This window comes from Cicer arietinum, chromosome 5, assembly GCF_000331145.2.
Source record: "Cicer arietinum cultivar CDC Frontier isolate Library 1 chromosome 5, Cicar.CDCFrontier_v2.0, whole genome shotgun sequence".
In the NCBI taxonomy this organism is placed as follows: Eukaryota; Viridiplantae; Streptophyta; class Magnoliopsida; order Fabales; family Fabaceae; genus Cicer; species Cicer arietinum.
In genome coordinates this window covers 24,509,399-24,516,962 of record NC_021164.2, presented here as the reverse complement: position 1 = coordinate 24,516,962, position 7,564 = coordinate 24,509,399, and the positions used below count along the sequence as shown (strand labels likewise).

At 27.5% G+C, this 7,564-nt stretch overlaps 1 long non-coding RNA gene across 1 annotated transcript; it reads right to left on the bottom strand.

Moving 5' to 3' along the window:
- On the bottom strand, window positions 1–7,554 carry LOC140920616 (uncharacterized). The gene is made up of 3 exons (XR_012163346.1): window positions 7,366–7,554; window positions 7,124–7,195; window positions 1–204 (listed from the first exon to the last, which is right to left on the bottom strand). It is a non-coding gene; the product is annotated as an uncharacterized lncRNA (long non-coding RNA).
- Window positions 7,555–7,564: the final 10 nt, after the last annotated feature.

Here is a 7,564-nt window from a genome sequence, read left to right as displayed (position 1 = left end):
TAAATTATCAATTTAGTCACAATTCAAAGAACATAATCTAATCATTTAATACAATTTCCAAAAAATTTCTAGACTCCAAAATAGCTGCAAATTAAATAGACTCAACAGACGTTACAAAAATGGTCCTCAATCAAAGAGGCCTACCAAAAGAAACATGTGGAGACTTGAATCAAATAACAGATTTCTACTCAACTGTCTGCGAATCTGAAAAAAATAAGTAACATAAAGGGGTAAGTCACAAAGACTTAATGAGGAGACAACAACCACCATCAATTAGAAGGGAAACACAAAAAGGCACGAATAACTGTTTAATCACTTGACCGAAATATTAAAAATCCAGTGAATAACGAAACGAAATCAAAATGAACAACCTTAAAATCATTATAAAAATCAAACAAGTAACAATACAAATTTTTTAGAACCAAGAGGCGGCTTTATCTCATTGATAGCCCTTTCCTCCTAAGGGTGGCCTTTCCCTTAGGGGCGGCTCCATCTAACGGATGGCCCTCTCCTCTCAATTCCTGCAACACATCATTACGTATCAATTAGGGAGTTTACATCTCGTTGATAGCCCTTTCCTCCTACGGACAATATTTCTCATAGGGGCGACTCCATCTAACAGGTAACTCTCCCTAATCACAACGAGGTAATTAGGTGCACCTAACGCAGTTAACGATTTAATAACAATAACACCGATTTTCCAAAACGCGCATTTAAAATCCTTTCATCGTAATTCATGAAAAAACATATTCAATCGCCTAACAATTCAAGATTTAAATACTTTAACTCATACGTAAATCAAATAATAACATATTATATAACAACGACAGTTAAATTATATAATTGACGAAATCGTGATAAAATTCAAAGGTTGTGTTTCCCAAATTTTTCAATAACTACTTTAATATATAAAACAAGTAAAATAGTAATAATAGCATTATAAAAATATATGACGATGATCGTCGTCAACTCACAGTTATGGAGAATCGTCTAAGTTTGCTCTCCAACAACTCTCAGAGTAGCCGGCAGGGTATCAACTGACAAATCCGAGTATCAAAAATATTTCCTAGACTTTAGAAAAATTATTCTAAAGTTTAGCTAACTCTAGGAAACCCTAAAAATCATTTAAATATACCCTAAACACAAAAATAAGATTTTTAAACAAAACTACATTTTTCTATGAATTCATACTAGGATTAGAGTTGTGCATTTACCTCAATGAGTCTCATTCAACAACTCTGAAGAGATGGGTACCTTTTTACTTCCTTAGAACACAAATTCTAACCCAAAAATTATACCCAAGAGCTTGGGAAAAATATGAGGAAGCTTGCTTAGAGAGTGTATACCCTTTCCATGGGTTTATTGTGGCTTTAGGTGAGAGAAAGAAGAAGAAGGAGAAAAGAGAAGAAAAGAAAATGAAAATGGAGAAGGATGGGTTGCTGAGAGAGAGAAGGAAGAAGGGGGAAGAGTGAAATGAAAAAGAAAAGGGAAAAGTAGGTTTTATTATTATTATTATTATTATTATTATTATTATTATTATTTAATTATTATTATTATTATATATTTTCGTTTATAATTGACACGGGGCGTGTCAGTTTACATGGCGAACTTATTTGTTAGCTAACTCATTGCCACGTAAGAGATTTAGTCATTTGTTCGATTTTAGAAATACGAGGGACTAATTTGCCTAATTTTGAAAACTCAATTGAAACTCAATTTAAAAAAAAATAAAACTCTATCATCATTGCAAAAATAACATCTAAATCTATATAATTCATTATTGTTCTTCTTCTATGATTTCTTATTCTTCTTTCAAAAGTTTTCATTTATATAATCCACATTGAAAGAAAAGTTGTTGTTGGAACTTGGAGGAAGATATACATGAAAGAAAAGTTAGAATGTAATATATAAATGAAGATTTTGGGAAGAAGAAGATATGAAATTATGGAAAGAAAAAAACAAGAATGAATTATATTGATGAACATGTTCCAGTTGCAATGATGACATAGTTTTAGTATTTAAAATAAAATAAACTAGATGTTAACCCGCGTGCGCGGTAAAATTTAATATATTATTGAATATAAAATAATAATATATAAATTAAAAGTAATGTTTTTGTTTTATAGTAGAATATACTAAAACATTTATGTGTTAAGAGGTAAATATATTTTGAATAACTATATATAGTCTATTTTTGTTATATTTCAAAGAAAAATATAAAACTTGTTGATTAATACAATCCATGCAACATATATTAAAATATGATACTATTGATAAGATTTTGTAACTTTATGATGCAATCTTTATCTTTAATATTTTTTTTCTACTTAGAATTGGTTTATTCAAACTTTTTGTTTTCTTTGAAGTGTTCATTCCAATGATATATTTGTTAAAGTTCAACATTTCTTTAACGTAAAAGTTGTATATTTAACTATAATATGTTCTTCATTTTATATGAAGACATTATATTTTGTAAATTTATGTACTTTTTGACATTTTCAATTTTACGAATTAATCATGCAAATTATTTTATGTAAAAAATTGGTTAACATCAAACTAATTACGTATATAGTTAAATAGGATAGTCCATTTCAATGAAAATATGAATACATATTCAGAAAGGTTCACAAAGAAGTGTATAGCCTTGATCAGTAGTTGGATCTGAGTTTATACCAAAGACTTCTTAGGATAAAAATTACACTCCCTAAGTTTTAGTCAAACATTAGTTAATGTCGTCTTACTCAAAGTAATTGGCTATGCAGTACAATTATATATACACCAACGGAGAAATAATATTATTGAAATATTTATGGACTAAGAATGTGCCACACGTTGAAATGAGTATGACTTTGTTGCATTTTATAATGTCTTTATCCATTGATAAGTGACTTGAACCAAATGCAAAAGGGTGATTGAAAATCAATGGATGAATCTTTATGTGTGATAAACAATGCATTGAAGATAGTGAATGAATTGCTCTTTTTTGTATGAGTTATTAAAATAAAAAGTTTGATAAGTGATCAAAGTCTTTAAGTGTATTGACTAGAATTAAAGTTGTTAAATGTATGAAATAATTGTATTTGAATGAGCAAGTGAAATGGTTTGTTTTACTTTACATATTGGTGAAACAAAATCTAATGGAAGCAAAAAATAAAAGAAGTAGTGTGATTTGGGAGGTGACAAATCATAATTTTTGTGAGTTGACAAATTTTGAAATGTGTAGCATACATATAGATTAGTTGTCGCTCATTCGAGACTCTGTTTTAATATATTACTAGATGTTAACCCGCACCTTGTGTGAGTATATTTTTATTTATTTAATTTAAGTGGATTTAAAAAGAAATTAATATGAAGTTTTTTGTCCCAATTTAGTATTTATATCAATAATATATATACAATTGTACCAATATAATCCATAGAAGAGAAGTACTGATATAGACGAATCACTTGAATAAATAAAATAACATATTAATATTGAGATCGATGGATATGCCAAATGTTGAAGCAATGTATTTGATAATTGAAATTAAGAGATAGACTCAATTGATATGCAATTGAGTTACAAAATATATTATTTTATTGATGAAACTAAAAATGATTAAAGCGAAATAGTTGAACATACATTCACCTTACTTTTTTGTTGTCTCACTCGATCATTATAATCATCCATGTTTGTGGTAATTGTGAAATTTTTTATTTTAAATCGGATATATTAGAACTATAATTTACAAACATTCAAACTGTTATTATATTAATAATCATAATGATTAACATTTTGGTTTCAAAACCAAAATCCAAAATTTATAACACAAAATATTATCGGCAAATAATTATAAGTATACATCAAATACAAATAATTGCAAATGAATTACTTTAATTTCATGTCAATTAACACTATAAAATAATAAATTTAATTTAAATAATTTCAGTAAAATAAAACTGACCAAAATTCAAAAGACATGACTTTGTCCATCATTTCTAAATATTTATATACTATATATATATATTAACCAATAGTCAACAATAAAAATCAAATATAAATATTTTTTGTTCTCTCACTTGATCATTTTAATCATTGATCTGTATGTTAGTTGTGAAAATTTTTATTTTAAATTGGATATATTAAAATTTTAATTTACAAACATTAAAACTATTATTAATATTAATAGAGTGATCATAATCATTAACATTTTGGTTTCAAAACCGAAATTCAAAATTTATAACAATTCAGTTACAAAATATTAATTGTCAAACAATTATACATCAAATATAAATAATTGCAAATAAATTACTTTAATTTCATGTCAATTAACACTATAAAATAAAAAATCAAATTTAATTAATTTCAATAAAATAAAATAAACCAAAATTTAAAGAGACATTACTTTGTCCATCATTTCTAAATATTTATATACTATATATTTACCAATATTCAAAGTGGAAAATCAAATACAAATATTTTTTGTTCTCTTACTCGATCATTTTAATCATCAATCTTTATGGTAATTGTGAAATTTTTATTTTAAATTGGATATATTAAAATTTTAATTTACAAAAGTTCAAACTATTATTAATATTAATAGAGTAATCATAATCATTAACATTTTGGTTTCAAAATCGAAATTCAAAATTTATAACAATTCGGTTACAAAATATTAATTGTCAAACAATTATAAGTATACATCAAATACAAATAATTGCAAATGAATTACTATAATTTCATGTCAATTAAAACTATAAAATAACAAATTAAATTTAAATAAAATAAAACTGACCAAGATTTAAAGAGATATGATTTTGTCAATCATTTATAAATATTTATATACTATACATATTTACCAATATTCAAAGTAAAAAATCAAATACAAATATTTTTTATTCTCCCACTCGATCATTTTACTCTTCGATCTTTGTGTTAATTGTGAATTTTTTTACTTTAATTCGTATCTATTAGAATTTTAATTTACTAACATTCAAACTATTATTAATATTAATTGAGTAATCATAATCATTAATATTTTGATTTCAAAACCGAAATCTAAAATTTATAACAATTCGGTTACAAACTATTAAGTATTAAACAATTACAAATATACATCAAATACAAATAATTGTAAATGAATTACTTTAATTGCATATCAATTAACACTATAAAACAACAAATTGAATTTAATTAGTTTCAGTAAAATAAAATTGACCAAAATTTAAAGAGAAATGACTTTGTACATTATTTCTAAATATTTATATATTATATATATTTATCAATATTCAAAGTAGAATATCAAATACAAATATTTTTTGTTATTTCACTTGGTCATTTTAATCATCGATATTTGTGATAATTGTGAATTTTTTTAACTTTAAATCGGATATATTATACTTTTAATTTACAAACATTCAAATTATTATTGATATTAATTAAATAATCATAATCATTAATATTTTAGTTTCAAAATCGAAATCTAGAATTTATAACAATTCAGTTACAAAATATTAATTGTCAAACAATTACAACTATACATCAAATACAAATAAATTACTTGAATTTCATGTCAATTAATACTATAAAACAACAAATTAAATTTAATTAGTTTGAGTAAAATAAAACTGACTATAATTCATGTTAGAATTCAAAGTATGATTTATTATTCTTTGACTGTTCAATTTCCTAGGTTCAATGGTAGAATTTCTAGTCAAATACAAGTCCCTAGTATTTGAATGCAATTATTGTAACCTCATTATAAATAGAATGTGGGTGATCTTGTTTGAGACACACAAGATGTCACGACCAAAAAATTTAATGCCGTGACCGGCGCACAAGCTATACTCCTAGCCTGGCAAGCCTATCAATTAACTTAACAATTAAACAACTAAATCGCTTTTTAACCGTTTAGAAATATATATATGCTTTTTCCCGAAATTTCGACAGAGTATCCTCTGTAACTTCAACATTCCCAAATTTTGTAAAATCCCTGTTCAGCTTTCAATCCAGTCATAATTCAAATAACATAATCAAATTGCTTAATACACTTCTCAAAAAAAAATAAATAGACTTTCTAGACTCCAAAATAGCTGCAATTACATAGACTCAACAAATATTACAAAATGGTCCTCAATCAAAGAGGCCTACCAAAAAAGAAGTTTGTTGAGACTTGAATCAAATAATAGATTCCTACTCAGCTACTTGCGAATCTGAAAAATAATAAGCAACATAAAGGGGTAAGTCACAAAGACTTAGTAAGGAGACAACAACCACCATCAATTAGAAGGGAAACACAAAAGGCACGAGTAATTGTTTAATCGCTTGACAAAAATATTAAAAATCCAGTGAATAATGAAACGAAATCAAAATGAACAACCTTAAAATCATTATAAAAGTCAAACAAATAACAATACAAATTTTTAGAACCAAGAGGCGGCTTTATCTCATTGATAGCCCTCTCCTCCTAAGGGTGGCCTTTCCCTTAGGGGCGGCTCCATCTAACGGATGGCCCTCTCCCCTCAATTTCCGCAACGCAACAGCACGTATAATTAGGGAGCTTACATCTCGTTGATAGCCCTCTCCTCCTACGGATGACCTCTCTCGTAAGGGCGGCTCCATCTAACGGTTAAGGGTGGCCTTTCCCTTAGGGGCGGCTCCATCTAACGGATGGCCCTCTCCCCTCAATTCCGCAACGCATCAGCACGTATCAATTAGGGAGCTTACATCTCGTTGATAGCCCTCTCCTCCTACGGATGACCTCTCTCGTAAGGGCGGCTCCATCTAACGGTTAACTCTCCCTAATCAACACGTGGTAACTAGGTGCACCTAACGCAGTTAACGATTTAATAACAATAACACCGAATTCCCAAAACGCGCATTTAAAATCATTTCATCGTAATTCGTGAAAAACATATTCAATCGCATAACAAATTCAAGATTTAAATATTTTAAATCATACGTAAATCAAATTAATAACATATTATATAACAACGACCGTTAAATTAAATAATTGACGAAATCGAGATAAAATTCAAAGGTTGTGTTTCCCAAATTTTTCAATAAATACTTTAATATAGAAAACAAGTAAAATAATAATAATAGCAGTATAAAAATATATGACGATGATCGTCGTCAACTCACAGTTATGGAGAATCGTCTAAGTTTGCTCTCCAACAACTCTCAGAGTAGCCGGCAAGGTCTCAGTTGACAAATCTGAGTATAAAAAATATTTCCAAAACTTTAGAGAGAAATTTATTCTAAAGTTTAACTACCTCTAGAAAACTATCAGCATCATTTAAATATACTCTAAACACGAAATAAGATTTTTACTCAAAACTACATTTTTCTATGAATTCATACTAGGATTAGAGTTGTGCATTTACCTCAATGAGTCTCAATAAACCACTTTCAAGAGATGGGTACCCTTTTCCTCCCTTAGAACACAAACCCTAACCCAAAAATCTCAACCAAAAGAATTTGTAGGAGTTTGAGAAATTAAGCTTGTGGGGATGTTAAACCTCCTTTAAGGATTGAGGGTTGAGTAATAGAGTGAGAAGAAGGAGAAGGGAAGAAAAGAAGAAA